At 37.8% G+C, this 21,376-nt stretch overlaps 1 protein-coding gene across 1 annotated transcript in view; it reads left to right on the top strand.

Annotated features, from left to right (window-relative positions):
- The window catches only part of TMEM117 (transmembrane protein 117), a 178,067-nt gene that overhangs the window by 25,630 nt on the left and 131,061 nt on the right, over positions 1–21,376 (top strand). The gene's annotated exons all lie outside the window — the stretch shown is intronic.

A 21,376-nucleotide genomic window follows, 5' to 3' on the forward strand; every position in this document is an offset into this window, starting at 1 on the left:
TAATTAGCCCAGAGGATTAAAGTATTAGTTATAAAAAATTGAGTCCTAGACTATTGTTAAATAGCAACCGTTAAATCTTAGTAATAATGAATGTTATGCCTTTTTAAAAAAAATTAAAATTGTAGCTAAACAAATTTGATTTGAATTGGGGCTGAGTGGCTTACAAGATTAACCATTACCATTGTGCCTGGGGAGGAAGTTTAGAGTTAAAAGTAGTTGAAATATCTAAATTTGAGGAAGCTCATGGATATTAAATGGGTAGTATAGTTCTGTGTTGGTTATGTACAATAATATTTGCTGATACAATTTATTTAGAATATTCTTAATTTTTTTCCCCATAAGGTGCTCTGAGAGAGCAAAATTGTGTTTGGCTGAGAATGAACAGCCATCTATTATATATGGATTATTTTAAATGGACCACTTTATATTAATTTTCTGTCTTAAGGCCTGCTTTCTCCTATTATGTCGACACTTTCATGTGTTAATTTTCCTGAGAAAGTCTATATTTTTACATATCTAATATGTACAAAATGAGTTCATTGGGAAAAACCCCACAGCAATGTTGTTTATGAAAAGCAAGATAGCATCTAAAAACTTCCCAGCAAGGAATAAGAAATCCAAAGAACTTATGAGTTGAAGAACAATGCAGGTAATTAAATTCCTTGTTCCTAGCAGAATATCAGAGCCATACCAACAGAATGATGAGTAATGGGCTGTGGTGTGGTGTGTTACAGATCTTAAGCATGTCAACAAAAATGTGCAGTGTTCAAAGTCCTGTAAATAATGTGACATAAAGCAAAAGGTGAGTAGGAGGCAGACTGCCTGTCACTGAATGAGCATAAGCACAGACCGGCGGGGATGATCATGAGATTGTGACATGAAGACTGAATGTATTGGTTTGAGGCAGGCAGGTAAAGCAGCAGACTCATCGACTGTTTTATGAAACAATCACAGTAATGATGTGGTAAATATGAATGCTCAATAACAGGTGGGCTAATTAGGTGGTGGGGAGCATTGCAGGTTTCTGGCTTCCCTATTTACAAAGTCATACTATTATTGGCATCATGTTAAGATTTTTATTTGGTCTTTCTAATGTTCCATAAGCTAAAACCAGCTAGCTGTTAGACAAAGCATTAAGAGTCTTGAAAGCCTGACTCATGTCTGGAAATCAGATTTCATTTGTCCGTTCACATTCCTGCTTCCTGACTCTGTTACAAGCTTCCATTAGCTGCTCTGAAGAGATTGGGTGGCCATCAGCATCCACATCCATGGAAACAGGCACAGCCTTGTATACTAAAATAGCTGTGTCAGACAATGTGCCCTCTTGCATTCTGTGGGGTGAAGCCTCTCCTTTCCTGGAGCTTATGCCCCAGCTCTGGATGGGTTGTGATTCTTTTGGCAGGTTCACCATAATGTCCTCATGGAATTGCATGGTTTTCTTCAAAGTGGGCTGAGGGCTCATTATAGACATGTTGGCTCTCCATTCCAGCAAGAAAGCATATGGAGCAAACAGTTTCAGTCTCAAATAACAGACCTTAAATCATCAGTAAAACAGAGCTCTTGGATCAGTCCTCTCAAAGCTGGGCTAGAACAATGTGTAGCACTTTTGAAAAGAGGGTTTCTACAACAAACGTTATCAAACCCAACTACTCCATGTCGCCCTAATGAAGTGTTTCAAGGAGTGCATTTTTTTTTCCTGAGTAAATGTAATCCTCATGAAAGTTATTTGCTTCGTGGTTTGTACTTTTGTGCAAAAGAACAGCTTTGTCTGTATCTTTTACCACAGTGCCTTGCTGAAATGATTCACCAGAGAGCCTGGTTTCCAGGATGAAGGTCAGAGTTTGCCTGCATGAAGGTTATGGTGTTTGTGCAGAGAAACTGACCTTTGAGCCTGTGGGCTCCTAGGAAACACAGGCATCCCAGATTACACATCGCTCAATACAAGGGCTATGAAAGCCTTCCTGTCTACAAGACTAAGTGAAAAATGTTCTTTTTTTTTTCCTGCCTTTTTTTTTGTTTTCTCCTTGCAATGTCTCTGGATCACCTTTCCTTGGGTTCTGGCACCAGAGGGATTCTGACAAGTTTCTTTATGTCAGATGTTTGGTCTCATCAATGAAAATCCCTTTCTGACACACAAGTAGAAAAGTCATACATCCTGCATTATGCCAGCATGGATGACTACAGCAAAAGCCCTTTTCAGGGCTCAAGAAACCTGAAAGCTCTGTCATATAACCATAGCTAAAAAAGGTATATTTTACAGTTGCCAAAATTTGGGGATTTTTAAAAAGTACTTTTTAAAGACATTTCATATGTGTCTTAGTGCAGCCAACTTAAAATAGTGTGAGTATATCCCTTAAAAAAATGTAGCAGGAGGGACTTGAATTTTCAGGGAAGAGCACAAGCTGAATATTGTGTTCAGTTCTGGGCCCGTCACTACAAGACAGACGTTGAGGTGCCAGAGCATGGCCAGAGAAGGGCAATGAGGCTGGTGAAGGAGTCATAAGAGAAGTGGCTCAGGGTTTGTGTATTCTGTAATAAAGGAGACTTAGGGGGGGACCCTGTCACCATCTACAATGACCTGAAAGGAAGCTGTAGTGAGGTGGGGTCCATTTCTTCTCCCAGGCATCTACTGACAGGATGAGAGGGAATGGCCTCAAATTGTGACAGGATGTTGTGTGTTGAATATTGGAAAAAAAATACTTCACAGAAAGGGTCGTAGAGCATCGGAACAGACTGTCCAGGGAAGTGGTGGAATCACAGTCTCTGGAAGTGTTCAAAAGAGGTGTGGCTCTTGGGGATATGTTTTAGTGGTAAATACACTGGTTCTCAGTAAACAGTTGGATTTGATGGCCATGGAGGTCTTTTCCACTGTTAACAATTCTATAATTATGTGAACGAGTTGCTGGTATTTGAGTTACATTGTACAGCTGTCTGCTGGGTGAAAGCATGACTATTTGAAATAAAAATCTTGTGACCCATTGGAATGTGTCATTTTAAATTTAAAGTCACTGTTTGTTTTTTTTTTTTTCTGTGTTGTTGCCTTTTAGGTACTTCATAGTGTAGGGCACTTCACAGTGTAAGGCACTAATCCACTGATCACTAGTGTAACGTCAGTGTTCTTGTAGTCAGAACTGAATATCTGGTGACCATATCTGTTATCAAAATGCCATTGAATACGTTTTTAAAAAGTGAGGGACTTGGGTGTACATTTATTATCTTAGGTAATTTAGATTCTTAAAATTAAGCAGTGATTTTGGCTGTGTAACAGATGAGCATCATGGCTTATTTATTAAAGCCTGTATTTGAGACATAAATGAAAGGAGGAAACTTTATTTTTCTATATCAAAAAGTGTCTTGCGGCAAGGCCACGTGGTGGCAGCAAAGGGCACAGTTTAAGACGCTAAATCCCCTGGAAGTATACGGGGATCCTCACTATCAAACTTTTTTTCTGGGTTTTTCTGTGCTACAAGCAAATTCAGAGCCCTTTATTTATTGTTTCTTTCCTTAAAGGAATTTCAGGCCTGGAAATGTCCAGGGACTGTCCCATATTTTTGTCATTTATATGTGACTTTTGTACCCTTGGCATACTGAGGTATTCCAAGCCTGTACGTACTCACATTGAAGTTTTCCCAAGCATATTGCTTTAAGTAGATAATATACCACCAAAAGGAAACCCATTTTCTTCTTTGGGAGCCTGCATCAGTAAATTATGGTTTGATGTTTAACATTACAACACAGTGATGTCCTTTTCATATGACATCCAAAAATCAAAGTTGTGACTCTTGTGTCACAAATGTCAGCTGTCTTGTCCTAGATGAAGAGATTTGCAGTTGTCCAAAGGATGTTCAGGTGCATCATTATTCAACACTGAAAAGTGTCATTGAAATAACAGACACAAACCCATTTTCTCTTTAGCTGCAAATTGTCACATTGCTGTAGCAATAATACAAATTGTTGGGATTGTCTTCTTTGAGCGTTCCATGTGTCAGGACAGGGTTTGGTGTGAATTTGTTACCTGTGCTGTCAAAAGGTTTTGGTTATTCTTATTAAGCACTAGGAGTGAGCACATATTTTTTGGTGTAGTTTTATCTTCTCTTACTGCTCATTTCCTTTGCAGAAAAAGTGTGGAATTTCAATACATTTTGCATTACTTGCAGAAATTCCTAAGGAATAGCAATGCAACTTTAATTAATTTTAGTTAGAGTGATTTAGTGGATTTGGACCCAATTACAATCTGCATCTGACAAATGTCTGTACAGAGGGCTTGCATTTCATTTGTCAGGCTGAAACAAGGAAACATTGGTAAAATTAAAAGCCACAATAATAGCTTTCTATTAAATATTTTACCCTTATCCAAATTACTTACTGCTTCTTTTCCTTTTTCCCCAAGATACAGATTATTGTGTCCCTGGAAATGTGTATTTATTCAAAGCTTAAAAGCTACATGTTGTTCAGGATTCTGTGCTTAAGTTTGATTGCTCATTAGAGTCAAGGATTAGTCATCATTAGCATAATTTTAGAACAAGGTTTAGGGACAACAAAGATTTGGTCTGTTTTCCTAACCATGGTTACTGTTCTACAGAACTCTGAGGCCCACAGTGGATCTATATTAGGCCTCCAGTATTCTTTCATAGCTGTGTCTACCTGGCCATATGTTTTGTGGGCTTTATTTTGATGTGTCCTCTGTGTATATTTGGTGTAGCTGTGTATTTGTACTGTAGTCATGCTCAATATTGGGCAAAGATTATAGTGTTATACTGTGAGCTTCAGAAAGTTCAAGCTTTTGTGAACTGCTGGAAGAAAAGGTTCCAAATCTGTAAGGCTTCTGTGCTGTTCTCAGACATTAATCCTTTGGGGCCATCATTCTTTCTCAAAATATGAGTGGAGAACAGGAACACTCTTAGAGTATTTGTAGCTTCTAAACAGCGAAAACTGTGACAGGTTTATATTATGTAAAAGTATATAGATGCAGAAAGTTTATTATTTCTTATTGTATTATGGCTATACAAATTATGGATGTAAATTATTGCCCTAAGAATGCAGTCTGTAAGAGATTTACAAATTAGCCTTTTTATTTCAGGTCGTCCTCCCAACTGGCATCCTAAGGGACAGGTGTCTAGAGAGATCCCAGCAGCAATAGATACTGTATTTTCCAAGGCACTGTGATTGGAAAGTGTCTTGAGACAGGATTAGTACTTGAAAATCAAAGTAATTGAAAATTCCAAGCTAGTTCATGGTGTTTCAACCTTTACAGCTAAACTTACTCCCAAAAAAACTTACTTACTGAACAAAAAGCTAAACTTACTGGTCAAAAAGTACCTTTCCATGTGCTAAATCTGCCATATTGCTTTTGTCTTCTGTGAAGTAGACTTCATCAAACTTTTCCTTCTCCTATGCCAGGAAATGGCAAAGAATAGAAAATGCTTAATTTATGTGTAATTACAAGATGATGATTCTGAAAACCCAAACCTTTTAATGACCAAAAAACTCATTCCCCAAACCACACTCTCTGCAGAGAAAGGGCAAGGGAGGTCTTGCACATCCCAAAATATTTGGCATAGAATCATCATAGATCCCAGGGAGGCTGGTATCCCAGGACACCAAAGAGCTCTCTTGTCCACAGAACTGTCCCAGGACTACCTGCTGGTTGTTGGTATGAAAGGCTGCCAAAACTCCTGTGGCATAATTGGCTCTCTCATAAGGCAGGTCAGTCAGGGTGAGAGCAATGTTAATCACTTGGATAGAATGACTGAATTAATAAGAATTTGTGGAGAACACCAAACAGTGAGAAAAAAAAAAATCAAAGTCAAATTATTTTCCTGTAAACTCTTTTAGAAGGCTTACAGGCAAAGGCCAAACCACAGAATCTCAAGTGACACATACCAGTTTTGGAAGGAGTTCTTTGTCAAGATATAGGCAGAAGACACAGCTTGATAGTAAAGTACTTGTCATGTGGCTGACTGAATTAGTCTCAGGTACTTGTAGGTGTTTAGGTAAGAATTATGGTTGTAGCACTGTTGTAAACCCCCTTCCTCTAAGAGCTTTTTTCCTATTGCCCAAAATCAATGACTCTGGTTCCAAGAAGGTTCTCACTGATAAGAGATGCCAGAGGGAAGAACTGCACGTGCCGAGCACAACCAGACCTGTTAGCTATGAGCAGCAAGCACAGAGGATGCTGGAGGCTGTGCTGGGAGAAGCATGGGAGAGACAAAGGCATGTCCAGCACCAGAGGGGTCTTGTTCAAACCCTAGACAGAGGGACAAGTAGCCCTGTGGGGAGGGATAGAATGTAAGAGAATAGTGCAGAAGGCAGTCTCACACCTGAGGAGCTGCAGCTGCACTAATCACCAAAGATTAGGAGCAGGCCTGCCCTTAATGGGCCACAGCTGTGTCCAATAAGAATACAAATGCCACAAAAGAGTGGGATAGCTGGGTGAGGAGAGAGTTGGAGTTTGTTGGCTGTGCTGTGAGGGGCTGTCTGTGAGAAATCACTGAGAAGGTATGGGAGCTTTGCAATACAATGACAACAGCCCTGTGGCTGTGTCCTAGCTGTCCTGTGGTGTTTCCATGATGAGACTCATATGCCTGTGGGAATGTCTTAGGGCTTTATAGATTCATTCCCCTTTCCTCTTTTCAAATAAATTTCCTTTCCAGTGCTAGGAATAAATGACTAGGTAAATTGATCACAGCACAATGTTATTAAACCTTATGCAAAAGTTAATTGATGGCACTGTTACAGATTTTCTTATTTCATACTCCTGTATTGAATTGACATGTAGACATAGAGAGTGTTTTCCCTTAACCACACTAACCTTGCTGCTGTGGCATTGTCCGGTAGGATTATGTGAGAATACTCTGCTCCAGCCGCTCTCTTGCCATTTCAGGAGCTGTAGCATTGCTGCTGTGTTCATTTCTCGTCTTCTTTGCCCATGACACACACGAGTTGAGTTCCCTGAAGACTGTAAAATACTTTTCCCTAGCCCAGATTATTGAGTTCCAAAGAGAACAGTCTGTGGAGCAAGTTAGCGGCTTGCCCTGTGTTTGCAGCTCATGAACTGAGGCCACCATGTCTGTGGGTAATATCTCTGTGTAGAAGGTCCAAAGACACCTCCTGAGGCCTGTTAGGGAATAGTCCTTTTGGAATGGTCTGAGCAAAGCATAGTTTCTTCTTGTCTAGGATATCATGTTTTAGGTCATCTCACCTTGAACTAGAAAATCTGTGAAGCTGCAATCTGCACTTCTAGGAGGTTTTTATTTTCTAGGGAAACCTAAAATTGAGGTTTATCTTCTGAGAGACCTACTGCCAATTTCCTTTAGCTGAGGAGCTGGTCCATTACTGTAGTGTTTGCTTTTAGCTTACAGGAGGACATTGAGATAAACAGTGTTTCAAAAATAGAAATTTAATAATGAAAACTTCCATTAAAATCAGTTTTTTAAGAGGAGAAGTCTTCCTGACACTTTTTATCCTTCTTAGTTTTGGCTGAAAACCCTGAAGATACCAAGAACCTGGAATAGAAAATTCTGTAGCCCAGCTGCCACCCTAGTGAGCCATTTGCTTGCTCTGGGTACTGCTGCTGTATTCTCCTTTTTTCATCGGAGCAGAGCTGGGGAGGAGAGCCCCCTGTCCCCAGAATGCCTGCCAGCAGCAAGGTGGGGGTGGCAGCAGATGGGAGCAGCCTGGTTCCCTCTTAGGCTGGTGGGAGGGCAGGCTGCAGCTGGGATGAAACATGAAAGCTGCTGAATATGAAAGCCATGGCAGGGAAGTGAAAGAATTGGAAAGTACAGGAAGAAATTTTGCACGCGTTTGGTGTCCCCTGGCAGCACTGATGGGATTCACCAGATTTGGCTCCCATGGTGCTTTCAGCTCCCACAGGTAATGAAGGATAATGGGCTCTGCCCTTCTCACACTCCTGGGTGCATCAACTGCCTTGTGCTTGCAGGTGACTGCTTGTGTGAATTAAATTGAGCATTTGAGGTAATTCTTGCCAGATTATGGCCCTAATGCTGTAATGCCATAAGTTAAACTGCTCTTGCTAGAGAGGGCAATTTGAAGTATCTGGGTTTTTTTTACCATTTAGTAGTACAGGGCTAATGGAAGAAAACAGAAAAACAGGTTTGCTTTCTGAGAAAATATGACTTGAGCTTTTTAAAAACATTTAAAATTGAAGTCCCTCCCAAAAGTACATGCATTTGTATGACACATTTTATTGTCATCTTGAAAAATTACTGCACAGACATTTTTATATAAACTGTCTGAATTTAGCAAGTAGTAATGCATGTCTCCCTATTGTTTTATCTGATGGTGAAACCATCAATCACCCTAAAAACACAACTGTAACAAAGATAAGTAGTCAATTTTAAAAATATTTACCTGAACTTTTCAGCAATTGCCTGTTTTCTAGGTCTTCTTAAAGAGAATCTCTAAGTGTAATGTAAGTAAAACAGTGCTTTAGTGATTAACCTGCATAGTTAATGCAGGTTGTTTTTAAAGCAGGGTATCACTTGTAGGTGACACCTCTTCATTAATATGTTCATACCTCTGCAAGTCAGCAGACTAAGAAATGTGCTTGTGCACAGGAAGTTATAAATGTTTGATGCCAATTAAAAATGGACTACCTTTTTTCCAAACTAGAAAATGTGGTGGGTTTTTTAAACCAAAATCTTCTGGTTTTTTTTTTTTTTTCACCAAGGCTTATGAATGCTAACATTTTGTTTGTGAAAGGGAAGCTATGAACAGTTTTTGAGTTTCTAGAAAACCCTCAGGTATATTCCAGTGGGAGAAAAATGCTTAAAATAGCCAAGTGTTTTAATCTCCAGAAATGACATGGACAGATTGGAAATAGTTACCAGACTCTAAAGGGCACAAATTAAGGTGGTAGAGCAATACTGTATCTCGTTCCTGCTATTTGCATTATTTTATCTGAAACTTACCTAACTTAATCTAAAATGAAACTAGCAGTATTTTCACTATGGAATTGGACTTGAATCCTTAGTCTTCTCTTAGCAATACTCATAGTATGGAGAAACCTTCATACTAGGCCCCCAACAGGAAAAAAAGACAGTAAATTTGTGGAGGGAGGAGAAATTTTCAAGATTTGATAGAAAAAATTTAATCTACAAAAGTACTCAGAACCTTAAAGGCATTTTTGCTTTATTTAGTTTTTTCCGGTTGATTACTCAGATTGCTGTTTGTTTTCTCTCATTGAGTCTTCATGCCAAATCTTGAGTTCTTTAGTCAGAATATGCACTAGATGATCCAGGAATTTTTTACTTGCTAGTAGCTGCAGCCCTCCACTTTGTTTTGCATGTTAACAAGAAATAGTGTCTTAGAATGTCTTCAGTGTTTTTCACAGCATTACACATTTTGAGCATTTAAGCAAACTCTCCAGGTTTTGAAGTAAGTGGTTTTATTTGCTGTGTAGTAACAGTGTACAAAGTTTTGAGGCAGGAATTACTCCTTTTGTTTTGTTTTTTTTTTGGTGCCAGAACTGCTTATTCTGAAGTTTCAGCACCTGAAGGAACTTCACATTCAAATGAGTAGCTAAAGCTCCAGCAAACTGAAGCAGATATTGTCAATAAAACATTGAGTACTTACTTTAAAAAGTTAACAAGCAGTCTAAAATTCAAGAACTCAAAAATAAGTTTGAATAATATACAGATAACTACTTATGGTGGTACCAGATGGCAGAAAAAACTTGCTAAATTTAAGAGCTTCTTTATAATTCATGTGACAAAAGCTTTCTCCATGTTATCATTCTTCAATTAAATTTACTGTTAAACCTTTAAAATTAGGGTGAAAGTTTCAGTATTATTTAGACAGAATGCAGTTACATCTATTCTTGTCCATTCTGTAGTAATATTCTTTGAAAGAAGGAAAGGACAGCATATTTTAGTATGTAAGTGTTTGTGAATTGGTACCTGAATATATATATATATATATATATATATATATATATATATATATATATGTAGATTGAGAGGAATTGTGATATATTGCTGTTTCTGAAAAAAAAATGAAAACATACTTTTAATTCTACAGGCATATATCTTTCCTTAAATTCATTACTGGCTGTAGTTATTTAAAGAATTTTTCTCCTTTTTAAAAGTATGCAAAACTTTTAATGCAATTCACTCTTTTAGGAATGAAAGAACTTAAAAATAGCCAAGTGCAAGAATTCTGAATTTGCATGCTGAACTGTTACTCATATAGGCATGCAAAAAAGTTAATGTAACTTAGGATACAAACATTTTCCAATTCAAAATTCTCCATGTGATGATTTCTTACAGAAAACCTCTAAGTATAGGTTAGAAATGTTTTGCCACTTACCAATGTTCACCTAGGAAAACATAGGATAGGAATTTATTTTTAGAAACATTTTCGCTGTAACAGAATCAGCATGACTGCGATGGAGAGCACTGCTGGTTGTAAAAATTATAATGAAACATTAAAAATGACACAGTTAGAACCTATCTAAATGGAATCAACCTGCAAAATGAATTGTGATAAAATGACTTTCAGTGACACATGCTCTGAATAGTGGAGTCAAGATGGACAATAGGTTCTGCTTCTTTCAGGCGGCCCATTGTAATACCTCAAGTCTATCTAACTCATAATGGTAACAGAGAACATAAGTTGGTGCTGGGTAACAGCAGCATTTGACATGTGCAGTGCTACATTTAGTCCCACAGAGAAGAATAAATGAGAATAGACTCAAAAGAACTTTTCCTAGCCTTGAAATGCTTGTGAGGCTAAGGAAGGGAATATTCCTTTAGTACTGTGCTGCAGCAGGAGGGTGATGCCTTGCTCTGTATGAAGTACTGTGAGGGACCTTGCAGAGGGTTTTTGGTTTTGTCCTAGAGGAGTGGAGGCTGGTCCTGTGTGCACTCCATGGGTGACAAGCCCACCCTGGAGCAGTGTGACAGCAGAGGCAGAACCCTGCAGTTGTGACTGTGACACCAGCTATGTGTGTGCTGTGACTCCTGGGCTTAATACTGGGGCTTGCAAGACTGACTTGGGACTAAACAGAAACAACAACAACAAAAAAGAAAAGCCAGATTAGAGACTTCTGAAACATATCACAAAAGCCTGAAATTTTCCAGGGCTGAAAATTCTCTTCTTAACCTCTAGTCATATGTAGCATAATGTAGCACTTGGGGTCACAAAGATATTTTCTAGTCTTTTTTAGAATGGTTTTCTCACAACATTTACCTGCTAGGAGTATTCCACGCTGAAACGATTTCCATATATGCATGCAATGAGGTGAATGGAATTAGGATAGGAAAAGTGAAGAAAAAAAACCCCTGCCAGTACAGGGACACCAAAATTCTACAGGTTGGAGCATAACACCATCCCAAGCCATCCGTCTGTGATCAGTTCTTGTGACTCAGAAACACTGATCTTTTTAGATATTTCAGTTTTGGACTTTTTCAAGTAGGAACTGTCTACCTCCTCAAGGAACTGTAGAGTAAATGCTCAGTTCTCATATTGGTAGAGTTGAGGAAAAACTTGTTTTTAATCTATTGCTGAAAGCATCCTGTGTCCAGGGGACAGGGCTTACCTCAAGATATTTCCACACAGTGGATGTTAAGATCCAGGTTCTCATAGTTTTGTTTTGCCTTATGTTGTAGCTCCATAAATGCAACATAAGCATTAAATAAGCAGAGTGGACACAGTGTCAGAGATATGTCTTGAATTTTGTAGCTCTGAACATCACAAAGAATTGAATGTTCTCATCTGGTATCATTAGTTCCAGCTGTTTTTCATTAAAAATGAGAACAGAGTGAAAAAGGCTATTAAAAAAATTGTTTACCACACAGTTATTCTCAGGATTTATACATTAAAATTACAGTAGGCTGGGGTAGAAATTTGAAATGTTTTTAGTACCTCTGTGATGCTTCACCTAAGTTTTCCAATTTCACCCCTTCTTCTCACCTTTCCTGGAAAAAGAAAGCCAAGGAAGGAACTTCCTTATTATGGAAGTTGTGTCAGACTTCAGGACTGCAGGGGGACTGGGAGCACAGTGCTGAAGATGATTCATGGCAAAATAGTTTAAATAGACTATTATTTTGACTAATAGTTTAAATAGACTATCATTATTTTGTGAAGGTCTGCAATTTCCTCGTGTTTTTTTGAAACAAAAGTGACTGGGTAGAAATTTCCTGTATGTAAGTCATCTTGTCCATTAAAGGTTAAGAAAGAAGCTGAGTGCATCTTGTTACAGAGAATAAAGTTGTCAAGAAGTATTTAAGACATTGTGTATATCAGGTTTTAGTTGAATCAAGTTTTACTATGATTTAAGAGGTCTGAAGTGGGCAAGGTGTAGTCTCAGGAGAAGGAAGAGAATATCAAGTGTCCATCAGGGAGTGTTTCTGGAAGACACAGCCTTTGAAAAGTGGCCCAGGTCCCTAAGCCAGCTGGATTAGAAAAATACATGATAAACTGCCTCTTACCTGTTTGCAGCTGACTGGTGTCATCTGAGAAGGGAGCCTGGCCTTCATGTTTTTATCTACCAGCCCACCTTTCCAGGTGTGCCCAGATGTGCTGCCCTTTACTGGTGCTTCAAATTCAAAACAAACAGCATGGATTGCACACAGAAGGAAAAAGCAGTGATAGGTAGAAACCCATTCTTTCTGTTGAGGTTTTTTTTGGTCCCAATGAAAATTTCTAATCAGTTTCTATTTTCTTCAGACTGGTTTCCCGATCTATAATTTTCAGGCTGGGAAATGCAATAAGAAAAATACATTTTGTTCATTGGATGTTAGAGAGAGTGGGGTGGGTGGGTCATCATGATAAGGAAAACTGGGTAGATGGAGCACAGTTGGCAATACCTATACCTCTCTAACTGGTGGTTCATGCAGAGATTTTTGCTTCCATGAAAACTACACTGAAATTGTAAAATAAGTATTAAGACAGCTAGAGGGCACTGTGGCTAAACATTTGTAATCTGCTATTTACCAAGACCTGATTTATTTGCTAGACATAACCTGTAAATTGAAATTAACAATAGCTTTAAAGTTACCCCTCATGTCTTTTTTTCATATGTAGAATGTATCAAAATTACTGTAAAAATTCTCTTTCTGTCTTTCATGAGCTCTTGAACGAAGAGATAAAAGTATACAGAACTGAATATTATTAAAGTCCCACAAAAGAATATATTGACTATAAACTGTATGGTTTTTTACAGTACCATCTACACATTTTCACATGCTGAAATCTTCTATCCACTACTCACATTTGTCTAATTGATAAATAATTTTTAAGGAAGTTGGTATCCACATGTTATACTAAGACTTTTTTTTTATGTGTATAAGTGACAGATGAGATATTGCTATATAGGTCAAAAGTTGGTTCCAAAGGAGGAATTCTGTGCAGTACATAAAATATTGCTGTTTGAGTTTATTTGGTCATTAGTCTGAATGTCTGGGAATCTAAATGAAACTAATAATTTTCTGTAACCTACTCAGTTCCCTCACACAGAACTGGCAATATTTCAGCTGTGAGATGTATCTCTTGGAAATCTTACCAAAGAAAGGTTCCAGACTTTGACTTACTGAGAATGGCAACTTCTGAACAGACAAGGCTGGATTTAGAGCCAGATTCTGTTGTATTGATTTCTTTGAGGAATGCCTTAGCTCTCTTGTGACCTCATTTAAACCAGTAGAACAACCTCCTGTGAATTGGTTCTCATGTGAGTAAAGTACACCAAGCCTGTCCATAGCTAAACTGCTGTGAATTAGTCATTCAGGTGCCAGATAATCCACTCTAAATCACGAGGTAATCTCTGCTGCATAAGTGATACATGCACAGCTAATGGAGAAAATAAGGAATCTTTACAAAATGTGTTTTTAAATGTGTACAGAAAAGTGTATTGAGATGCACAAGGCTGTGATGAAATTTCAAATTTGTGATTCAGAGCACTAGCTTTTTCTTTCTGGATCAAAATGTTGAAAATCAAAGGATGTATAACGTTATTTTTCACAGTTCCAGGGTTCTTGGTTTAATAATTCATCAGGATGCAAAATGGCTATGTATAAGATTCATTAATGCAAAGTTTACATCTGATATGTCTGAATGTTTTTATCTACATAAATCACATACCAGTTAACTGCTGTTATTTAATTGCACCATCTATTTGATGGAATCATTTATTAATCCCACCTAATTGGGTGTGTGCTGGTAACTATTATCAGTTGTGCAGTTCAGCTGGGATTAGTTTCCTGCTGGGTGTTGCAGCTGCACCATGACTCAACTCCTCTCTTTTGTCTTTGTTTTGTTCAGGGAGATGACAGTGTAGGTAACAGCTGAGCCAGTTACTGGCCTTGGGTTTATTGGTGACTTGAATGCATGCTTGAGGCAAAGATAAAGTGATTTCTGTCCCAAGGGAGCAAGTATTTTCCTTTTCAGGCTGCCTATGGTTGAGCCTATTCCTGATTTTTGGACTTGTTTTTCCAGTGTCATTGAAAAATGTGTGTCTGCACCTTTACAGCAGCACTAAGTATATCCTGTAGAAGATCTGAATTTTTAGTAGGCTTGCAAACATTAAATATCGGTATTGAATTTCTGTCACCCTACCAATAGTTATTCTACTTCTCTGACTAGTGCAGAAAGTATGCTTTAAAAATGTTAATTGGAACCCACTGTGCTGACTTGAACAAATGATTGCACTAAGTGTATTAAATTAATGATTTTTAAGATTTTATACCGTATTAACCTTCAGTAGTCTTAATTGAAGCTGATTCTTATCAGTTTGGTTGTTCTTTACTTTCAATGAGAAAATGGTATAATATACCATGAAAAAGAAATTAATGTTTATTGAGGTAGGTATGAAAAAATCAGGTTGACCTGCTAAATCCTTAGATTACAGGGAAACTACCCTGGTAATTGATGAGAGGATAATTGATTCCTCTCATTAAAATCCAGAGTCTTAAGGTAAAAGCTAACTCTCTATATTAATGCTTTGTCAATTCTAAGCTATGGTTGAGGCAATTTAACATACTATGGATTGATTTTCTGTCTTGTACCTTCCTCTGTCCAACAGGAAACTTGTTTGGCTCCCCTCTGTCTTGTGATATAAAGATCAAAACAAGAGTAACTCAGGGATTCAGTACAGTGCAGGTTTTAAATAAAAGTCCTCCTAGCAGATCATTCTGCAAAACACATATTTCATAAGTGTAATTTTGTATAATCCCAGAAGTCTACAAAGAGTTGTTTTTCCTTTATTATTTAGGAAAATTAATGTGAACCAGGAGAGTTATTGCTCTGCAGCTATTTTTTGTGACTACTTGAATTGTGATTTCATGTAAGTGTAATGAAACCTGAAAATCGCTTTTATTCTGATTATTTGATAACATTTTAACCCAGCAAGCATATTCTGTGTCATTAGTGACAATGTATTTTACATGTAGGTATTGTAAGACCAAAAGTAGCGAAATACCTTCTCTTGTACCTGTTCTTGCCTTGTTTATGCATCACAGTCAAATAGATGGTTTGAAAGGCAGGATGGATCAGTCTGATTTACACTGATAAAAGTCTTTCCCAGGTAAATGAAGACACACAGAGATTGATGTTCAGGCTGTATTTTTAATAACAAAATTTTAGAAGAGAATAGTGTGCATCCAGTTTCCTGTCCTGTGTGGTGGTGACATTTATGTGGGTATGAGTGTCCAGTCATAGAGTTCTCATTACACTGCAGCCACTGATTCAGGTGAATGCCCTCCCTTCACCCACTCCTAGGAACGAGCCTGCTCCTCATTCCACTGAGTTTTGTCTGGGAAGTTGTTATTTACCCCTTATCCAGTCCAACTGTCTGTATACTGGGAGCTATTAGATACCACCTTGTTCTGATTATTGAGTTTTGCTGAGGTCAAATATCCTCCACCAGAGCCTGTCCTCTGTTGTTAACACACACTAGGACTGAAAGATGTACTGAAAGAGAAGATATTTCAGGCACCTGGCACCCTCAGTGTTTTGGTTGCTTCCATCACTGCTCATCAAACAGTTGATGATTACTGAGATACACCTTGCTCTGCTCAACTTCAGTCCTTTATTTTGTTTTTTTAAGGCCAGAAGGACATAGAGTTTAAACCTCTGCTGATGTCTGTAACAAAAGTGCCTTTGTTTGCAAGGAGAACGAGTGTCATCCCTGTCCTGCTGTGTACATTGCATGGCATGAGCTACTCTTGGAGCTACAGGAAAGAGTTGGAAGATAGGAGAATAATGAAACTTGTAGGCCCCACAGGAGAGTGCCTTGGAGACAGAGCACAGTAGCTGGCTTCCTGTAACTTCTTTTAATAAATGGTAAACAGATACTGAAATTAGTGCAAGTCAAATGCCCTCAGTGCCCTGCAGCTGACTGTGTTGCAAGAGCCCGGGAAGGAGATAGCAGTAAGACTTGTGTAGGAGAGGCACAAAGCTCAGGGAGGATATTTGAATCCCCTACACTGGCACTCCCCATGCCAGTAAAGAAATTCAGAGGTAGTAGTCACTTTTGGATTCAATGTATTCCAGTTTGATAGGGTTTTTTCATGCAGAATTGTGTTTCCTTCATCCATGAGTTTCTCACAGTGTTATTAAGGCCTTTTGAAGCTGTTTACATTTATGGGTGATTATCTTGTTCCCTACTCCAGGCATTTGTTGTTCAATAGGAGCTGTTTCTTTGTTTTGCTTATTTTCTCCCCTGGTTTGCTATTTGCAATGCTTTTTTTTCTGATTGCTGTATTATAATAACTAAAAGTGGCCTAAACTACTAAACTATTTAAAAATCCAGTATCCTGATAGTTCAGATAGTTCTAAAATAAAAAGATATTATTTGGAGTGTCTTAAAGGGGTCTATGTTGATGTTTGTATTGCTTGGTGTCTGGAGAAGTGTACTGGAAAGGAGCAGAATGGCAAAGGTTTTGATGGTCCCAAATTATGCAGTGTAGCAAAAATGAAAACTCACTGCAGAGATGCAGAAGGATTTTACAATACTAATTTAGTAGATGACAGAATGGCAGGTGACAAGCTATTCCCTCTCAGGACACGGGGCTCAGAGCTCAATATAGGTGGTTGTATAAAAACTGTCTGCAAAGGTGAGCAGAGGGCAAAGAAGAGCATGTAAAGAAATATTAGAAAAAGAGCAGAAAGAGCAGAGAACCAGGAATTGCATTTAGGACAAAGCAGAAATTATTGGGCAACTCCTCATACCACTAATGCTCCTGCATCTTGAATAATATACATGGTTCTGCTCCCCTTCAGAAAACAGTACAAAGAGCTCAAGAATGCATAAAGAAGTGCAGAAGGGATGGTCAAAGGAACACCTTCTATATTATAAGCTGTGAAGTAGACTAAAGTCTGTGAAAAGGTCTATAAATTAATGGATGGCACAGAGAGAATTAACTAATTAAGCTGTTTATCCTGCTATAAAATTTAGACTATATCAAGTGATATCAAAAACATGCTGTGGAACTCATTGCCTTAGAAAACTGCAGATGTCTATGTAGATGCAAAAGCGATTAAGAAACTCATGGAACAGGAATATGCTAGACTTTTATACACAGTGTTGTCACCTTTGCCAGAGAAAGTCCCTGAAAATCCTCCTGTCTTGGAGTCTGTAATGGGGAGGTATCACACACCGGGTTTCTCTATTCTAATACTTTCCTTGATCATCTTACATGGGTAAGGAAATATTGGGACAGACAGATGTTTGGAAAAAATAGAGCCATTATTATTTTATCCTACAGCTTTGGTAGTGTGTGTCTCTCAAATGTTTGATCATAATAAAAGAGATATTTTAAAAAAATGCCACATTTGCATTAAGCTGTGTGCAAACACACAGAAGAATGTTACAGATCACATCTCCAATGTGCCCTTTCTACCATTCTCTGAACACAAAATTGATGATTTTTGAGGTGTCTTCTAAGTAATCTAAGTAATGAAGGATAGAAATTCTCTTCCAGATACCATAAGGAGTGGTGACCTTAAAATCTGGAAATGCTTTGGCACTGAAAGGAAATTTACCAAGAAATCAGGCAAAATGTATATTGACTTATAAATAGGAAAATGGGTTAAAAATGCTGGCCTGTGTTTATGGCCATCTGAAATTCTGGTTGTGTGTCTAATTCTACTTGGGATTCTGTTTCTGTGCTATTCTATTTGGATTAGTAGCTTTTGATTCAGTATATATTATTTAAGAATTGCAGCAAGTACAGGGCTGGTGTATCAAACTTAACCAAATATCCATCAGAGATGCAATGAATATTTTGTCATTGTCACAATGCTGCTAAGCATATAGGAAGGATCATATGCAAAATGTAACAAAGCTGCAAAAGAGTAAGTGACATTGTGAATTGCTAAAGTGTTATGTGAGAGAGATAGCAAAGGTTGGTGAATGATTCATAAAGATATTTCAATTTTGTCAGCAAACTAATGAATTGACTTCTGTCAGACTGTTTCTACTCCTTTAGCATAAAAGCTTGTTCTTTCCTTTAAAAGACGCAAGTAGTGAAAGAAACATGCAAAACATGTACTTAGGAAAGTAAAAACAGGTGTTTTGAAGGTTTTTTTTGTGGTACAGCAGAGATAACATTGTACATTCATTGGAGTACACTATATATTCTAGTTCTGTTTAAATCCTCCTGTTAACCAATCTGTTCTAAAGACAAGGTGCTGGTTTCATTCAGTCTGTCTTCAGTTCATTCATTCACTCATACAGCACCCAACAGACACTGGACTGAATATTTTCAAATGTTTTCTCTACAGTAGTAAGTTATTAGCTAAATAAGCCATCACTACCCTGACCCTAATGAGTGACATCACGTTATAAATATCCAAAGAAGGAAACCCTGGAAACCCTGGCAGTGTAAATCAGCTCCTCTCAGTTGCTCTGGCACCCACACGCACACATGCGCGTGTGTCGCAGATCACATGAAACATTCAAATCCTTAAAGTAGTTCAGTATCTGTCCTTATATTTGCAATTTTTATACTGTTTATCATCACAAGTGTACACATATTATGGTCTTGTTTTTCCAAATCCTGTAGGTAACACATTTTTGTTGCATGTCACTAGGATAATTTTGGTTTTGTTGTCAGACTGCTAAATGGCAGTGAAATGTCTGCAGTATGCATAAAGCAGCATCTTGGTAATAGACTGTAAGTCCCATGTGAGAGCTGAATATGAATACATTTGAAGTTGCAGCAGTATTGCCTGAAAAATTGTCATCAATAATCTGATTGTGATGTGTGCATGTACTACTTTTTGACATGCCTGTATACATCTTGATGTAAATCTTCCATGAAGACTGGTGACAGTATTATGACCTGCAGTTAGCAGCTCCCTGTGTTTCTTAACTGAATGGTATTACATCACAGAATATCAACAGTTCTGCTCCTATTGGAGAACATGTAGAAAATTTAAAAAGCAGTATTTCAGTATTGCTAGTAATGTGTACCTGTGTTTTCAGAAACATGTGCCTGAGTCCCAAGGATTACCTGAGCAGGAATAGGATGCAGGACAATAAATTAAATTTTAGCTACACTTGTATAATATAAACATAGAGAATTAGTAAAATATTAGAGAAGTGCTGATGAAATTAAGGTGTTGTTAATTTTTGTTCATTAAACCACAATGTCAGAAAGCTTTTTTACTGACACTTTTCTTTAAAATTGCAGGTTTAAGAACTTAGGTGCATAGGAGGCATTTCTCTTTTTGATTATAAATTCTACCAGTTTGTCACATATTCATAAACTTTTGGAGACAGGACATTTCCAAGATTAATTATTTTAATAGTAGAACATTGCTACCCTTGTTCTATTTCAGTATTTAACCTAATCTTTCCATCATTTTATGATGGTACTTTCTTTTTGGCTGGATTAAAGAGCTCTCTACTATAAATAATCTCCCATGTAAGTACTTGTATAGTGTAATCAATTCCCCCTTTAACCTTTGTTTTGATCAGATAGACACAAATTCTTAAGTCTGTCATTGTAAGGCAGGATTTACAGCCCTCTGATTATCTAGCACTTCCACTATACGTGTTTTTTTCTTTTTTTGCTTGTGCTTTACTTCAGAACATCAGAACCCAAAACAGCACTCTGAAAATACACATGCTGTCCAGAAATACCAAGATATTTACAATGAGTACCATCATTGGAGTCTCGATAGATATTCCTCTGCTTATATTCCCAAGGATGTTGTTATCCATTGGCTGTGATGCTGCATTGGGACCTTGTGTTTTGTTAGCAGTAATGATGCTCATAGCAGGTTTTCACAGATGATGTGTCTTGTTTTACAGATTAGGATTATTTTATTGAATATTAAAATGTTATTTGAATGAACACAATGTAATGTGTAATGAATGAACACATCTGTAAATGATACAAATGGCATAATTGTGCCTCTGCTTTTCAGTATAGTTCTGTGTCATCTGCAATTTTTTTAACAATAAACTTGTAGCATTTTCAGGTCAATGACAGCTGATCTTGTAGGACCTCAGAACAAAATGTACACAAATGCATCTTATAATGCAAAAGAATTCACTGCACATTCTTTTAGATATCGCTTGTGAAAAATTGATTTGGTTTTGCATTCAGATGTGATCAGTTGAAAGGGTTGTATTCTCTTGCTGGCACGTGTGATGCATAGCTTTGCTAGATGGCTGCTAGTTGGTGGAGGTCTTGAATTAGAATTTTTGAGATGACTCACCTGCATGAGTATTTGAGAATATTTACCTACATGAAGTCTGTCATGCTGAAATGGTCTTTTCCGGTTGTTAGTTATAACTGGTAGAGTGAAGTAGTGATGATTAAAAAAATCATTGGAAGCCTTTTCAAACTATGGATTGTGTTTTGTTATGGTTCTGTTGGTTGTTTTGTTTTGTTTTGTTTTTTTTTTTTTTGGTAGAAAATTTTACTCAGCTGTTTATGCATAGAGTATCTTTTTAAAGGAATCAAGACTATAGGCAATATTACTGAGAAAGGTGCTGTCTTGGCTCCTCGAGAGCTCACCTCTCCTCCTGCTGAAGTCAGTGAAGCTAAATAAACTTTTACCAGCTAAGGATCTGGCTCAGCTTCTGTAATAAATTTTCCACTCACTGGGTAAGCTGACAATCAGATGTTTTGAAGTCAATCTTTTGAGAAGAAAAAAAAATGTTGCTCTGGAGATATCTGTCTCTCCTTTATCCTTCTTCCTCCCACTACCTCCAAAAATACTACACTTGCTCTCCCAGAGCGGGTGAAGTTTCAGGGAACATGAGGAGGAAAACAGAGCTGTCCTTTCCAAGGCGCTGCACTGATGAAGATACCCTTTTCCTGAGTGATATACTCCACTTCTCTAGGCTCTCTTCTGTTTTTTCAAACTCAGATGCCCTTATTGCAAAAGAATGTTTTCTTCCCTGAAA

This window comes from Melozone crissalis, unplaced genomic scaffold (assembly GCF_028551555.1).
Source record: "Melozone crissalis strain CALT ecotype California unplaced genomic scaffold, PUWL_Pcris_2 ptg000004l_1, whole genome shotgun sequence".
In the NCBI taxonomy this organism is placed as follows: Eukaryota; Metazoa; Chordata; class Aves; order Passeriformes; family Passerellidae; genus Melozone; species Melozone crissalis.